The 17,687-nt window shown below is 41.0% G+C and overlaps 1 protein-coding gene across 4 annotated transcripts in view; it reads left to right on the top strand.

The window, feature by feature from the left end:
• WASL (WASP like actin nucleation promoting factor) overlaps positions 1–17,687 on the top strand; it is a 58,166-nt gene that overhangs the window by 7,882 nt on the left and 32,597 nt on the right. The window contains exon 1 of one of the 4 annotated variants that reach the window (XM_005441782.4): positions 15,980–16,081. The exons of the other annotated variants lie outside the window; for them this stretch is intronic. The gene's annotated coding sequence lies outside the window, so the exon portion shown is untranslated. Of the gene's footprint in view, positions 1–15,979; positions 16,082–17,687 lie in introns of those variants that run through there. 4 annotated transcript variants of the gene reach the window in all.

The raw sequence follows: 17,687 nt of genomic DNA, 5'->3' as shown, positions 1-17,687 counted from the left end.
TAAGTTTTCTGAGAAACAGTGTTAATGCATTTTCCAGTTCTCCAGTGTGTCTAGCTTAAAGCTGAAAGATCACATTAATGCTTGCTAATCAAGGTGTTTCCATTTCTGTAAGATGGTTTCACACACCATTTTCCCCTTCAGAACTTTGTGTAAAGCTGAATTCCCCTGCATTCATCTCATTTCCCTTCGAAGCGAATGTGTCATTTTGCCTTTATCTTCCCTTGTTAATTAGCCACTACACAGCATCACAGTGGTGTAGTTATATGGGAACATATTCTGTGCTCACTGAGTATATTTTGTTTGCAGGCGTACTGTGCCTGCAATTTGAGAAACACCAACCTAATGAAAGAAAACGTGGCTCTCTCCTCTTTGAAAAGCTAAGAAAATACTAGTTATTTGAACTCCTAATTATGGAAAGATAATTCTTGCCTCTAAGATTGCAAAGGCTTTAAAAAAAATGTATTTACTTCAAAGTGTTATCGATGATGGTTCTCCCAAAAGTTAGCAAGCATTTGTTGAGATTGTTTACAAGGAAGGTTGTGTTAAAATATGGATTCCTAAATAACATTCTCTGAGTATTAAATAACAAGGCCTAGTACTTGTCTTGCTGTCTAGGCTGAAGAACAAGAAGAATATTTGAATACAGGAATTTGGCACTAAATTGTAAATACTTTCTCCCCTCTCAAGATGACAGCAAAGAGATTTGTTTGTCTGTGACTTGCGGATAAGGAAAGAAATTAGTATTAATTTGTTGTATTAGTATCTTTCTGTGTTAGGGATAAAGAAAAGAGATCTTTTACAACCTTCTTAGTACATTTTTGTTACAGAAGCAGTAATTTATTGACTTAAAAAGAATTTTAGTTTCTGTGTTGAAAATAAAGCTTTAATATTTTTATACAGCAGATTATGGTGAAGTTGGTAATGATATTTTAGGAATTGATTTAACCACTCTTTCTTTTATAAGCCACATCCTGCTGATTTGCTTTAAAGTCCTGCACAGTGACCTCTGTCCTCAGAATTTTGTGTCTCAGCTTTCTTCAGGGACTTGTTGCACTCTTACTATTGCACACACACTTTTTTTTTAAACAAGTTTTCTGTCCCAGCAAAAGGGTTTCTTCCCCTTATTTCCTCTTCCAGCCTTGTACCTCTGGTGCTTCCAGGATCTTAATTTCTCCCTTCAGCCCCTGCATTCATGATCTGCACGAACATCTCCATGTAGAAGTGTCTCTCTTCCTCACTGTTCTTCCCTCCACTTCCTTCTTCTCAGTTCCAGAAGTGCTTTGTTCTTGCTGATGAGCTTTGTGTCTCAGCAGACATGATAGTCCTACCCATACTCAGTACTGGGGTAGACATGGCTGATATTCTTCTAACTCAGCAAAGCACTGCATGAGGAAAGAGATAAGGAGAGGAGACAGTCTCTGTGCCAGCCAGATGTTTGCTACTGCTTACACAGAGTGCACTTCAGCCTGAGATAAGGCCATTAGAGATTTCTCTTCCCATTTCATCTTCACTGACTCAAAATTACCATTAATGTTGCTATAGAAAAAGAGAACTTCAGGTAGATGAGAGGGGGAAGCAAAACCCAGAGTATGATATTCCTCAGGCTTCTTGCACTGCTCCACCCTCCACTGCTGCTCCTCCAGGGAGGACCAGACTCTCCAGTTTGTAAGCTGCTATATTAAGAAGCTGTGTACTGGAAGATACGGCTTCAGCAACTCTACAGGCTCAAATTTGAAACCACAGAATTGCTTAGTCCAGCTTTGAGTGAACTGTAAGTTATTTCCTGCTCCTTTAACCATGTGATGGCTCTCTCTCGGTACAGCTAAGATGTGGTCATTCTTTGTAAGTAGACGTTTTCTTCCTTTACTCTCCCTTAGTCAGCCAAAGCAAATAGAAACATCACTTGGCTTACGATACTAAATATACACAAAGTCATCCAAATAAGCTCGTCTCTGTAAAACTGCTTGATTTTTGTGGTTAACTCAAATGAGGAAGAAAATTATGAACATCCTGTAGTGGTATGTGTTCTGTGCAATACCACAGGCAAAAGCTTCCCCTTGCATTTGCAAAGAAGGAAGCAGTAGTTTCTAATACATAAAATGCAGGGCTTTATTTGCCTTTAGTCTGTAGTTAAGAGTATCTCAGGTATGAAATTCTTTTTATAACTAGGTACAAAGAATTATTAGCATTTGTATTTTCAGTAACCTGGCAATGAACAATTTAAAAAAAAAAACAAACAACCAGGTTTGGGACTTAATTTTGTGCAATTTTATATCAACCGTTACTTTCTAGCCATACAGTAGGTGTTGTCATTTTGACCTTTCATAAATAGTGTTGGTCTCTCTAAGTGTTATACTGCACTGTTAGCACTGTTCCCAGTTTGTGTAGCTGGAACTTTAAATTTCAAACTACGCAAGGTTTTAAAGTGTCATTGCAACAGAAAATGCTGGTTGCACTAGATCTCTAGAACTCAGTAAAGATTCAACCACTTATCTAATTAAAAAAAATAAATCAGTTTTGTCTTTGAAAATTTGTCCATATCATATTCGGATGCAAATATTTATATACTTGAGAGACTGTTACTATATCTGTATTTCTGCACAGGGCATGCCCTTCCTTGCCTTGGTCTACAAGATGCCACACACCTAGTGCATTATGCTTTTATTTGATAGGACAAATGGAGGTAAATTTGATGCTAAATGTTTCTCTAAGAGATGTAGATCTTTCTTACTCTGCAGTTTTCACTTTACCGTTGTCTGTCACTTAGGAGGTCTGTCTTTCAGTGCTTCAGTTCTTCAATGAAACTTTTCCTTAACAGTCTCTTTGAACATCTCTGGCCTTTGTTGCCTGTAAACAACAAATCCTGTCTGTTCCTCTGCCCTCTGTTCATATTCATAGAAGTTTGGGTTTGGGTTGGAGGTCTGTCTAGGTCCAACCCCCCTGCCATGAGCAGGGACACCTTCCGCTAGACCAGGTTGCTCAAAGCCCCATCCGGCCTGGCCTTGAACACTGCCAGGGATGGGGCAGCCACAGCTTCTCTGGGCAACGTGTTCCAGTGCCTCACCACCCTTGTAGTGAAGATTTTCTTCGTAATATCTGATCTAAATCTACTCTCCTTCAGTTTAAAGCCATTCCCCTTGTCCTGTCACCACATGCCCTTGCCAAAAGTCCCTCTCCAGCTTTCTTGTAGGCCCCCTTTAGGTACTGGAAGGCTGCTGTAAGGTCTACCTGCTGCCTTCCCTTCAGGCTGAACAATCTCAACTCTCTCAGCCTGTCTTCATAGGAGAGGTGCTCCAGCCCTCTGGTCATCTTCACGGCCCTCCTGTGGGCTCACTCCAACAGGTCCCTGTCCTTCTTCTGTTGGGGGCCCCACAGCTGAACGCAGTACTCCAGGTGGGGTCTCACAAGAGCTGAGTAGAGGGAGAGAATCGCCTTCTTTGACCTGCTGGCCATGCTCCTTTTGATGCAGCCCAGGATAAGGTTGGTTTTCTGGGCTGCAAAAGCACATGCTGGCTTACGTTTAGCTTTTTGTTCACCAGCACCCCACATCCTTCTTGTCAGGGCTGTTCTCAATCCATTTTCTGCCCAGCCTCTATTGATACTGGGGGCTGCCCTGATCCAGGTGCAGGACCTTTCACTTGGCCTTGAACTTCAGAAGGTTTGCATGGGCCTGTCTCTCAAGCCTTTCAAGGCCCTTCTGGATGGCATCCCTTCCCTCCAGCGTGACAATCACACCACTCAACTTGGTGTCCTCAGCAAACTTGCTGAGGGTATGTATACTCAATCCCAGTGTCCATGTCACTGACAAAGATGTTGAACAGCACTGGTCCTGGTATGGACCCCTGAGGAACACCCCTTGTCACCGGTCTCCACTGGGACGGACACTGAGCTGTTGACCACAACTCTCTGAGTGCAACCATCCAGCCAGTTCCTTACCCACCAAGTGGTCCATCTGTCTAATCAATGTCTCTTTACTTTGGAAACAAGGACTCTGTGCGGGATGGTGTCAGATGCTTTGCACTAGTCCAGGTAGATGACATCAGTCACTTCCCTGATCAGTCAGTGCTGTAACCCTGTCATAGAAGGCCACCAAATTTGTCAGGAATGACTTGCTCTTAGTTGAAGCCATGTTGGCTGCCACCAGTCACCACCTTATTTCCCATGTGCCGTAGCATAGTTCCCAGGAGGATCTGCTCCATGATCTTGCCAGGCACCGAGGTGAGACTGACTGGACTGTAGTTCCCTGGGTCTTCCTTATTTCCCTTTTTAGAAATGGTGATTACGTTTCCCCTTTTCTTGTCAGTGGAAACTTCACTGAACTGCCACAACTTGTCAGATGTGCTGGACGGTAGCTTAGCCATCTGCCTGTTCCCTTAGAACTTATGGGTGCATCTTATCAGGTCCCATGGACTTGTGCACCTTCAGGTTCCTTGGATAGTCTTGAACCTGATCTTCTCCTCCAGTGGGTGGCTCTTCATTCTCTAGGTGCTGCCTTTGCCTTCTGTGAATTGGGCAGTATGGCTGGAGCACTTGCCAGTGAAGACTGATGCAGAAAAGTCATTTGAGTCCCTCAGCTTTCTCCATATCCCAGGTAACCAGGTCTCCCATTTCCTTCCGGAGAGGGCCCACATTTTCCCTAGTCTTCCTTTTATTACCCACAGACCTGTAGAAGCTTTACTTGTTGCTGTTGATGTCCCTAACCATATTTAATTCTTTCAGGGCTTTAGCTTTCATAACTTGATCACCGGCTGCTCAGACAATTCCTCTATATTCCTCCCAGGCCACCGGTCCTTGATTCCACCTGCTGTAGGCTTCCTTTTTGCGTTTGAGTTTGTCCAGGAGCTCCTTGTCCACCCATGCAGGCCTCCTGGCGTTTTTGCCTGCCTTCCTCTTTGTTGGGATGCATCACTCCTGAGCTTGGAGGAGGTGATCCTTGAATATCAACCAGTTTTCTTGGACGTCTCTTTTCTCCAGGGCTTTATCTCATGGTACTCTACAGAGCAAGTCCCTGAAGAGGCCAAAGTCTGCACTCCTGAAGCCCATGGTAGTGATCTTGCTGTGCACCCTCCTTGCTGCCCTAAGGATCTTGGAACTCCATCATTTTGTGGTCACTGCAGCCAAGGCTACTCTTAAGCTTCACATTCCCCACCAGCCCCTCCATATTGGTGAGGACAAGGTCCAGCATGGCACCTCTCCTTGTTAGCTTCTCTGTCACTTGGAAGTTATCTTCAGCACATTCCAGGAACCTCCTGGATTGCCCATGGCCTGCTGTGTTGTCCCTCCAACCGATATCAAGGTGTCTGCAGTCCCCAATGAGGTGGTCTTGTGAATGTGAGGCTGCTCCTATCTGTCTATAAAGGGAATAATCTGCTCAGTCTTCCAGGTCAGACAGCCTGTAGCAGACCCCCACTGTAATGTCACCTGTCCCTGCCCTGCCTTTAATCCTGACCCATAAGCTCTTGGTCAGCTCCTCATCTGTCCCCAGGAAGAGTTCCATGCACTCCAGCTGGCTGCTGACATACAGGGCAACGCTCCTTTTTCACTGCCTGTTCTTCCTAAAGGGCTTGTGTCCTTCCATTCCAGCACCCCAGTCATTGGAGCTATCCCACAATGTCTCTGTGATTCCAGTCAAATCGTAGCCTGCCAGGCGTGTGCGCATCTCTAACTCCTGTTTATTTCCCCATACTGTGTGCATTTGCACGTATTGTTTAGATGTGTGTTGCTTATTGAACAAGTGTTCCTGCTGCTGCTTCAGGCTTCACACTGTGTAACCAAGGGGTCCATCCCTCACACCGACCATACCTGTTTGGACCATACCTTTCTGAACCTGTTAGTTCTGGTTATCAGGGACAATATGTGAAATGCCCACCCAGGGTACATTGTAGCTCAGTGGCAGAAGGATGCATCTTGTCCTTCCTTTCACCCCTGGTCTGTCAGCCAGCTGTGCTAACGTATTGATGCTAACAGACTGAAGTAGGACAGTAGAATGAACTCAGGCATTTTTCTGTGACTGCCCATGGTGTTTAGTTTGTTGCATACATACTGGTACAGATACAGGTAGTGCTAGCTTAGTGCTCACTCAAGTCAATGAGCATCGTTTTGGGAACAGAATGGTGTAAACACAGTTCCTAACAGATGGTATGGGTAGGGCCATCCTTACCCTGTTTGTGTTGTGTTGGAACGAGAGTTCCTTGGTGCAGATGTGCATTCTGCTGTAACGCTTCCCATCAGATCCAGAAGGTACCCCTGGTCCTAGTTACTAATATTTGCACAACTAATGAAAGCCACCAGGAGACAAAGGCAACTGTAATGCTGGGGATGGGGAGATGGGAGTGAGTTACCTGTTCAAGCATTGTCAGTAGCATGTGCATCACAGAGTTAACAGTCAGCTCTGCTGCTGTTCTCATAACTGTCCTCTTTAACTTCTAGACAGAGCCAAAACTGGTTTTCCTGCCAGCAACAAAATTCAATCTTGTTTCTCTGCTCCTACAAATTGTTTTTGGAAACCTGAGAAAATGCAGGTGACTAGAAGTTTCCAGCAGAAGAAAGTGTACCTGTGCACATAACCTACTGCAGTGGACAAATTATCAAGTGCATCTGATACTGATATTGTGAACACAGGATCAGGAACCTTATGAGTTTATTCTCTGATTTCAGGAGAAAAAAAAAATGCTATTTTGCCTTATGGTAAGGAGATCTGGCTAACTAGTAGCTGTGCTTCTGTAGACTGCATTAGGTACAGCAGGAGTGACCTTAAGGGCAGCTGCATTTTACTTACTGTACTTCTTGATTATAGAGCACTGACCTACCAAGCAAATGAAGTCCTGTCTAGAGCTTTCTTTTCTGACTAATATGTAAATAGTAAAGGTTCTGTGCATCTTCAGAGACTTCAGGGATGTGCTGAGGTATCTTGGAATTTTCCTTGCAGCTGCATTTTGGAGCATTTTAGCAGTTTTCTGTCAGTTCAGACACAACAATTTGTTTCCCACTTGAGCTCCAGAGACAGTTCTAGGACATGAAGTAGCATAATTAATAGTAGTTTAATCATCACATATTCTATCTGTTCTGGTGTCTCACCTTAATCATTGTTTCTGTCTGGGAGTAAAGGTATGAGCTCAGGAGCTTTTTCAGTTCGGTCTTCTACATCTACTAGATCTACTTAATAGTGTTTAGATGCCTGGGTTCTGTAGACACTTAACTGAAGTTTTTATTTTTTTTTTTTTCCTCTAGTGGCCTGTGACGATCTCTTACCCCTCAAACCATATGTTTTATTTTTCCAATGAGTGCTTTTATAAGTCAGCACTGGCAGGATCTGGGCCCCTGGTGAGGACTTGATGCTGTACAAGCAGTTCTCCCACAACAGAGAGCTTTTGCTTCAGAGCAGAAAGGAGGTGTAACAATCTATCATGGATTTAGAAGCTGAGTGCTTTTAGTCTTAATTTCAGGGTGGTGACTTGCATGTCAATTCTGGCTGCGATAATTGCTCCAGCAATGGAATGACTCACTGTCAATATCCGTATCACTGGAAATAACTCCTCCAAGGTCACTGTGTACAGACAATATTGCTGTGATGCTAGTCTGAATTAGCAAAGGGTATTACATAATTGGCTTATTCCAAATAAACAAACCAGATGTAAATAGGGATGTCTCCCATGCATAGTTGAGGCTGTTCTTTCACTTCACCTGCTTTGGGCGCTTCAAGTGCAGCATGGTGCCTTGCTTTCTCAGTAACCTGGTCCTCAAGTGAGGTGACTGACATGTCACTGCCTCTGGGATTTCTCAGAGGGCTGTAGTGTTTGTCGCAGAACTGAATCTTTTACATGGGGATTGGCAGATTTAGAGATCTTTGTTCCATACCAGCTGATACAAAACTCTCAAGTTTTTTTTTGTATTTTATTGCATACCACATAATGGATGGCAGGAGCCTTCTTCTGAAAGTGCACTTTTGAGGAACAGATGTTCTACAGGACACTTTCGTCGGTGAAGTTGGCTAGCCTTTCAATTTATTTGGGAAGTCTGCTTCACTTCTGTAAATAGTCCATGTGTCCAGGAATGGATTCTGGACCACCGAAAAATCAAGATTCCACCCCCCACCCCCCCCACCCCCCGCATTCCTGAAGGTCTGGCTGTGTTACTGCCACACCCTTATTGGCATCTTCCTGTAGGAAGATCATCAGTGTTTGTACCAGTGTTGAAGTTCCTGGCAAGCGATTTAATTCCCAGATCTTTTGAGGGCCCAGTTATACAGACTTTATTCTCATGTTCATAAAATCTACCATACTGAACCTCTAATACATTGCTATTATGTAGGTCCCACTCCTGTGATTATTTCTTCTAGGAGACTGGAAGAGATACCCTATTTCTGTACTCATATAAAGTCTTTTGAGTAGGATGTAGGTTTTTTTGGACTCTATCTTAACTGGGTAACGGGCTTGTTTTCTCTAAACTCTATCCTCCTGGGACTGATACTGTCCTTCATAAACTCAACATCAAGAGCTTTCTGTTACTACGCTCACAGATTGAGGCTGTTCAGGTGCTTAGAGCAATTTGTGTAGTTAGTTGATCACAAAGGAAGGAAATATCCATGCAAAATCTGGAAACACAGTGTCTGCTTTGACAAGGGTACCTTCTTTCAGTCGTTGGGCTTTAAGTTACATCAGTGCACTCCTGCAGGAATATCTCATTTTGAAAGGTGTTACACACCTGAAAAAATTAATCCGTATGTCATTAATAACCTTTTTTTCTGTTTAATGGTTACAACTGGTATTAATGAACATTTTTATTCTGTTAATATGGTGTAACAATATACCTGTTATCTTTATACTGTCATAAAAGCACTCTGATTTATTATTGCATAAGTGGATGTTTTCAGAAAAGTGAGAAACACTTGACCTGATGGTGAGGCTGTTGCCAGTATTCCCAAGCAGCAAGAACCGGTGACGTTCAGCTTGTTAGCCTCACCTCTCCAGAACAGACTCAGAGATTTGCAGAAAAGTAGTTCAGAAACTAAAGCATGTCGTGCTTCAAATCTGATGCTTGATTAGGCTAATGATACTGGATGATTGGACTGCCAGTGCAATACAGATTGATTGTTTCTGGTATTTCATTTTCACTGGGATCAAAAGCAAACCTATCGTAAGATCTCTTTCATTAAAGTTACTATTTTGGCTCAACTTGCTGTATTTCATTAATTCAGACAATACTCAACAAAAAGAGTAAAAGTCAGTTTCATACTTAATGTTTCTTCTAAATGTTGTTTGAAACAAATTTTTCTGCCCAAAAGGTTTTTAAAATATTTTAAACTACTGTGTTCATACTAAAATTATATTTGTGTGACTTTGTGGATTGTAAACTATTGTCTTGATCTGATATTGATTTTCTTTATTTTTGGCTTTTTCTCACGTGAGATCCAGTGCTGTTTCAGTACTATTGTAAGTAGAGTGACATCTTGTTTTATATGACCTGTATGTAAATTCAGGCTGGTACTTTTAACTTTTCATGTAGCATATGTGTTATTGGTGCTGAGCAGTGTTCACAAGTTATGAACGGAACACAGCAGTACTGTAGAGCTAATTTTTTTTTTTTTTTTTTTTTTTTTGTCGGGAAGCTTTTGTTCTGACCCATCCAAATGTATGACTGACTATTCAAGAATAAAAGATTGAGAACAGTATCACTGCCTCTGTTCCTCAGTTCTGCTGATGGTTGCCCCTTGGAACTGCTATATTTGTATGACCAGCTCTACACTGAAGGAAGAAATAAGTATTGTGTGATTTAACTGGAAACTGGTGACTGGACATGGACACTGAAGTATTGAGTGCAGTGGAAAAATATATCCTGCTGCCTGCTTTCTACAACATTTTAGTTGTACAAATAAACACTTTAACTGTAAATGAGTAGGTTATTTGCAGTGTTTGATGTTCTGGTTGTGCCCAGCAGAGCAGGCAGTCTTGTGATAAGTAGCATTCTGGCACCTTGAGAAGTTAGAGGAAGGATTTTGACTTTAGGGCAGGAGCTTTCCAATTCAGCCCTTTGCATTTATTTGCCAGTAGTGGGTAGTAAGTTCAGAAAGGAAATTGTCAACCGAGTTTTATATCAGAGTTTTAAAATTGTTCTTCATCTGAACTTTGTTTTTTGAAGTCCTAGCTTGTATCCATTTCTTTTTTCCCCTTGAAAACTTGAGTATTTCAAACTCATCAATTCCTTTTCTTAAGCTTTTTTTTGTTTTTGTTAGTAAACTACACTCAAATATTACCTTGTACTGTTAATTTAGATAATCCGTGGGGAGAGTGTAACAGAAACACAAACTGTACAGGGGAGATTTTCTTACGTAGTAGAAGTCAAGGGTTTGTAATACCTGGCCTGAGAACTTAAACACCAATCTTGAGCTGCAGAGCTCCTGCTATAGGATATCACTGAGGGCAAGCTCTTAATGCAGTTTCTGAGATGCATAAGTAGTAGTGCCAGATGCTAAACCAGGGGTCCTCAAACTACGGCCCGCGGGCTGGATACGGCCCCCCAGGGTCCCCAGTCCAGCCCCCGGTATTTACAGACCCCCCCGCCGGGGGTTGGGGGGGGAACCAAGCAGCCGCAGATGGCTGCCTGCCGCTTCATCTGTGCGCCGGCCCCCTGGTTAAAAAGTTTGAGGACCCCTGGCCTAAACTAAAACATCCATGGCATTTTTTATTATGTAGCCTCAATCCTTAATAAAATAACTTAGATGGAGTGATGATTGCCCTTATTGAAGGGCTGTATCAGGACTAGGATAGAATGCCTAGTTTTCAAAACTACTTTTGTCAGGTGATTATCTGATTCCTCTGGTATTGCCAACATCAGAATTTGCTTAGGTTTGTGTTTTTTTTGGTGCATGATCTCATGATTTTCTCAATCCTTAGGTACTAAGACTTTAGGGGGTTTTGTTGCTCAGGGGTCGGGGTTATTATGGAAGAGACCACTGAGAAATGACAGGTAGGTGGGAAATTACTTATGTGTCATAAAAATAATTTTCCTTTTGCCCTTGTTCTGGTTCATATACCTTGTGCTGTGTATTCTTCCATCTTAAGAATCAAGTGTTAAATACGCTGTGGAAAAAGTGATGTTGACTTACAAAAGCATTAGTAAGTTTGTTACGGAAAATTTACAGCTGTGGTTTGCCTAACAGAAATAGGAGACTTACGTTGCAAATCTCAGGCGTAAGCTCAAACCACTGTCCTGCAGCACTGCTTCCATAATGCTGAAGTTTGTTTACACACAGGTGAATTTCAGTGGCTTTTGGCCTCCATTGTGCATTGGTAAATGCAGTGCTCTGGACCTACAAACAAGGAGCCCATGCAGGTAGTGGCAATTGTTGTGAATGTCACTTTCCTCAAGGGGCATCCCTCATAGCAGAAAATATCTCCATTTCCTTATCTAAAACAGTCAACAGTGACCAGGCCTATTGGGTATTAATTAATGTTTTTGCACTGGGAAGAAAACTAACACTAGTGATGTAGTAATTAAGCTGTCTTAACCTTTGCTATTAGCAGAGAAGATAATGTAGACATACACACAGACACCCCACCCCCAAAATAACAGATTTCTGTCTGTGGCAGTACAATCCTTTTTTTCACTTTTTTTTCTTCATCAGTAATTCTCAAGGCACTCTACAGAGGTAGATATCTGTATCTCCATGCTATAGATGAGGAAACTGAGGCATGGGGAAGAAATACATGCAAACATGCAACAGACTGTTGCTAGAACTAAATGACAAATAGCAGTCTTGCAAGTATTCAGCTGATGCTTTCATTGTTAGGTACACTGAAAGAGCTTTTTGCATTGTATCCCTGGCATGAGCTTTGAATGTGGCCAGGGATCATATAACCACTACATCTTCATGCTATTTTTCCTCATAGTATGGCTGCTTTTTAAGACTTATAACTGGGAGTAACTTTGTTCATAGTAGACTTAGTTGTTAGTATAAAAAAATAATTCTTATATACAGTTATGAGTTTCCTTATATGGCTTGAATTATCATAACTGTTCTGTTGAAACATGAACTGCTGCAGGAGGAATTAAAATGTTTTGAGTTGTGGCACAGTGAAAGTGTGAGGGGGGTCACATCTCTAAGTACCTTTATGTAAGTGGATTGAGTCTGCTTTACAGGACAGGACACAAGTTGTGTGCATGATTGTGAGACCAGTTGCTGGCTACTGTTCAAAGAGGTTTTACTTTTAATAGCCTTTTCTCAAATTTGTTAATGTTTTGAAGAGGGTTCTTTGTTTTATGTTGGCATGAAGTTACTGTTTTCTTATAAAAGAATTTTTTCTTTTAAAACAATTGAAGCTGTTTTATTTCAGTGTTTTCTAAGTATCTGAATTCAAAATTCCTTATTTTCTGTCCTCAAGTGTGATCTTATGAAGATCATAAAGTTCACCTAAGGCTAACCTCTGCAAAGCAAATATTTTTATCTATGTATGTATTGATTTTTTATTTAATATGGACCTGAGAGTGCCAGTAGATGCTAAATGGCATTTTCAAGGGCTCATTAATGAGTGTTCCAGAGCTGGGATAATTCGGGAATTCCTGAGGCTTATGCTTAATGTCCTTTCTTTAATCAATCTAACTGTTGTTTTGAAGATTTTTATTGGTGAATGTGGCGATACATATATCATGAAGCAGGTCTAGAAAGAACTATGATGGATCTAACTCTTGGAAGAAAAAAAAAAAAAGGGAAACAAAACCCCCAAAACATGGATAAGGGTCTGAATTCTAAAATATTTTCTCAAACCACTGTCATATGTTCAGAGTGGGTCAGAGGGTCAGCTTATAAGAGCTGCATTAAATATGGAACTAGTATGTGGCATCTGGAAAAACATTATTGCATAGAAAATGGAGTGGTTGGTGAAGGCTGAAGGAAGAGGACTTCAGTGCATGATGGCAGTGGGTTGCCAGAAGAAGACAAGACAATGCTGAATCGAAGGAGCTGGTTTCCCTTACAGCTGAATAGGCAGTGGAACTGGACAACAGATTCAACCTCAAATTTTATCCCATGGGTTGCTGTAAAACTAATGATTCTTGCCTTGAATCTGTATGGCTTGAAACACCAATCTGTAATTCCTGTGTCTAACCATGAAACATAGTTTTAAGAATCAGTTAATCTACATATCTGTACAGTACTTTATTTGTGTAAGGATCATCCTAGTCTTGGGGAGTCTTGATTAATTTAAAATGGCTCAAAATTGAAAGTTAGGCTTTAACATTTCATCTAAAAATTCCCTGAGCTTTGAAAAGGAAGTCTTTATCCTGAGTGTCTTGGGAGGCTGGTGGGAGTGAAATGGCAAGACAGACTGTCCTTCTGTAGTGGGAATTTTTGCTCCATGGCAGCAGGACAATGACAAATCTGTGGATGGCCTGTGCAAGTAACTGTGTAACTTTAACAACAGAACAAATAACTGCGTTTTGTCATGTGTCTGCTGCTTTCTGGACAGCCAAGATTTCAGCAGCGTTAAGCGGTGAGATGCAGCCGAGCGAGCTACTCATGATGCTGCGTAGGTAAACAGGAAGTGGCAGTGCTCAGCTTGCTCATCGATGGAAACCGCAGGTTGTGTATGTCATTTGGTAAATGATCTGCTTAACTGAGATAGCTTGGAATATTACAATCTGGAGCATCCTTGTGGCTATGGTTATGTCATATCTCTGGAAGACTGAAGTCTTGCATGTGTTGGCTGGACTGAGGTTGTAAGAGTTAAAAATACCTTTTTTCTGTGTCTGATAAAAAAACATGTCTCTTTTAATTAATCGTGTGCTGTTGGATTTGGGTTTATATGCTATGCTGTTTACCCACATCCTGTTGGTCTTCTGTGATCTATAGTTGAGCAATGAGTGTTTGAAAAGAAGTTGGCCAGCTCTAGCTGAACTGGAGGGCTCTGGGAGGTACTGGAAATATAAATGAACTTGTATCTGAAGACACCTAGAAAAATATGAGAGACGACTGCAGATTTAAGTCTGGACAAGCACTTTTATAGTTAGATTTCTTAAACGGCTATCCCTTTTTTTTGTTACAATGTCACTTGGTGATCACTGGTATATTCTCCACATAAGTAAACGGTCTTCAGTGAAGGTATTGCCACTGATTTGTGTACAGATCAGAACAAGGCTGGGAATCTGTTCTTGGGTATGAACTTTTTTAATTGGTTCTGGTCTCTTGATCCCTTAAATGTTTTGGGCTATATGTTATGTGGAACTGTCTTTTAACATAGATTAAGATCTTTGTTTCAGAAATTACTGGCTTTTTAGCTGTTTCAGAAAAACTTCCTCTCTTCCTTCTTGCCTTCAAATAATAAAAAGACAGTATCTCTTATGCAGTGGCTTTATTTTTCACATAGCCTGTCTTTGAGTATAGGTAGAAAACCCCAGTAACTTCTTAGCATCTATGCATAGTGCTTTTTAAAATCGGTAGGTCATCATGAGAAATAAAAAAACTAAAAGCAAGCTTTAAGCTTAAAATTGAACACTGTTAGCGATTGTAGCAAATAATTTCACAAGCAGTAGAACTAGTAAGGCGTCAGTGTCTTCAGTTGAGTAATTTTTCAGTTGGTACCAAGTAAAGCTTTTCTCATGTGATTGGGTATTTACAGAAGGCTCTTATCAGTTCTGTCAAATCTTGCTTTAGTTTTCCTGTCTGTGGAGCAATCGGTCTGTCTTCTCAAAATAATGTCCTGTAAATGGCATTAAAATTAGAAGATTGTTTCCAGCTGCTTAACTTTTTGAAATCTGTCAGAAAACTTTTGAAGTTCTGTATTTCTTATTTCTGTGTTTAAAATTTCTAGTTTAAAATCCTGTCTGTAGCATCCGAATGTAATTTTTTTGCAATACACAATTGTCTTTAAAGATAAGATTATTAGTAATTTGTTAAATATATCTTTAACAGCTGTAATAGCTTTAAATATTGAAGTAATCACAGTTTACCCAAACTGCAAATAAAGAAGTGTCCAGATCCCCAGTGGATAAACACTGTCACATGTTGGACTCATTTGTGAAGATTCTGGAGGCAAGCTGGTACAAAGACATAAATTATAAGCCAGTCTGAGAGTTGCAAAATCTAACTTAGTAAAATCTAATTTCATAGTCAAAATATTGTGGAGTTCTTGAAAAGTATTTCTGTCTCCAGAAAAGTGTATGTGTACTGTCAAGACAGTATCATCACACACTTTTTTCTTGTAGAAGATGAAGTAACCATAAATAGCGTGACCCACTGTTCTTAAAGGGAAAAAGGTTAAAAAGGTAGTTGGATGCATCTATTGTACTTCTGTCGTCTGGAGCCATAATCCTTGTGGTCCTTCAGATGAAGGTGTCGGCAGGAAGTGAAAGCAGTCTGCCTTTAATGGCACTAGTCTTTTCTCCCTCCTTGTACTGTTTCTTCCTACCTCTGTCCCTTCCCATTCAAACCTGCAAACGTAAGTACGTACAAACTGACACTTGTGAATACTTAGAGACCATGAAAATCTGATGAAAGTGTGGATTTGTGTTCATATTTTTTTCCGTTATGCCTGAATTGCATCTAAACCATCACACCCAGCATTGCTTAGGGCTGAATTATACTGTCCAGGGCTAATAAATATTGTAGGATTCTGAACCTGATTAAACTCAAGTTTTCTAACTTTCTGTGAAAGTGCTAGGAAATATTTTTTGTCTACTGTAGCAAATGCCTGAGCCACTTATAATGTGGAAATTGTTAGGGAAGCATACTTGCATGTTGTTTGTGTGGCCTAATTAGCGATAATCTGAATAGTGGCAGGCTTACTCAGTTCATTTAAAAGCACCGTTGGAGGAGGCTGCAGTGCATGCCTTCTGTAGGATTGCGTGGTGAGAACATTTACCCTGGAAGTGGGTTATCAGCCCTTCCTAGTAGGAAGGGAACACACTGTTCCCACATGGCAGGAGACATTGTCAATGCCAAGAAAATAGCTACATTTTCTCTAGAAACAGGACCGCTGTGCAGAAGGGAAATGAAACCACCAGAAAGAGCAGGCACCGACCAGTTTAGGCTACCAAAGGCCTTCCTTTGAGAAGGGGAGGAGGTTCCAGTGCCTGGTTCCTGCAGCAGGTTTTGTTTATGTTTCTGTATTAAGGGTGATGAGATAAAATGCATAACTGTGTCGAGCACTACAGAAATGTTTTTGGAAGTGCCATATATTTATGATACTGAAGATAAAGTAATTGCAGAACAACAGGAAGGTCTTATCACTAACTCAAATTTGTTTGCTTTGAATAACAATTTATTGAAATATTGACACTTAAATGTGTAATTTCTTAAACAAGCTTTTTTGAGATACACAGATTTCAAGCAATATTTCTGCGTGATTGGTCAGTGTGACATTTTGGTGGTTTGGGTTTTTTTTGTGCAGAATACTTGTAATCTAGAGAAAGAAATGTCATCTGCTGAGTTATAATTGCCTAATTTTCTATGGATTAGTCTTGATTTCTTACAGAGTGAGCTATCCTGCATTCTCACTTGTGCCTCTTGTCTTTCTCATTCATGAGTCTTAGTGAGTTTCCGTACCTTCTTCCATGACTCAGAGAATGCTAGTCTGTTACTTGGTACTGAAGCATCTTGTGGTCAAGATTAAGAGTTACACCTCACCAAGCATTTTCCACAGTGAAGTGGTACTTGATGTTAGCATGTGTCAGTTCCTGAACCCTGCTGTCTGAGAGAGACTATTACTTACCACTGGTTTAATGTCAATGAATAGTAACAGCCCTTTATTCTTGAATAGTCACCCTGGAAGCAAACTGTGCGCTGTCTTCCTGGTCTTGTATCAAAGAAGAAATGAGTGACCTAGGAGGACCCAGCATCACCTGATCAGGCTTCAGTATCCTGATTTAGCCATTATAAGGATTTCCACCATAGTAGGTCTTAAAAAATGCCTGCCAAGGTACCTTCTCAACAGCTGTAGTATTGATCAGGACAACTTTTCCAGATATCTACTGTAAGGCAAAGAAAACAGAAACACTGATATCTGTTCTTCCAGGGTTTGGATTGCACACAACTATTCACCATACCTTTTTTCCACAGAAATCTTAAAGTAGCTAATTGTGTTCAGTATGACTTTCAGGCTGAAAGTCTTCGGACTGACTTTGTGAAGAAGCTACAGGCATTGTATCAGCATGTTTTGATTTATTTTTTTTTCCCCCAAGAGGTTACTCTGCTTGGAAACAACTGCTACTACTTGTATCCTTACATTACAGGGCAGGGTCCCCCCCCCCCAGTTTTATTTGTAAGGTACTTCCGTGGGCTGGGAAGGGTAACTAAGAAAAGCAGACCTGTTGTGTGATTAAATTATGTACGTATGCAGGGTTTTGCACCTTTATTGGAAAAACTGTGACTCTTGGGAAAGACTGACAACCACTGCTAGTGTGTCTTCAGTAGTGCTGTCAGCATGTGACACATACCAATACTGAACCATTAGAAGAACTCATTAAACTTAGTTGCTTTTTTACAAGCATTAAAATAGAAATGATTAAGCACTGCAACAGGTTCCCCAGAGGTGATTTGCAGCCTTTAAACTTAACTGGACAGGACTTTGAGCAACTTGAACTCTAGGCTTTTAATTACCTTTGCTGTGAGCAGGAGGTTAGACTGGAAGACTTACAGAGGTCGCGCCCAGCCAAAGTCATTTTACGAGTCTTTGATCTTTGCACCACTAGCAGCT

Source organism: Falco cherrug, chromosome 5, assembly GCF_023634085.1.
Source record: "Falco cherrug isolate bFalChe1 chromosome 5, bFalChe1.pri, whole genome shotgun sequence".
In the NCBI taxonomy this organism is placed as follows: Eukaryota; Metazoa; Chordata; class Aves; order Falconiformes; family Falconidae; genus Falco; species Falco cherrug.
Note: the sequence above shows the minus strand (reverse complement) of the source record. Positions and strands in the feature narration are given on the sequence as shown.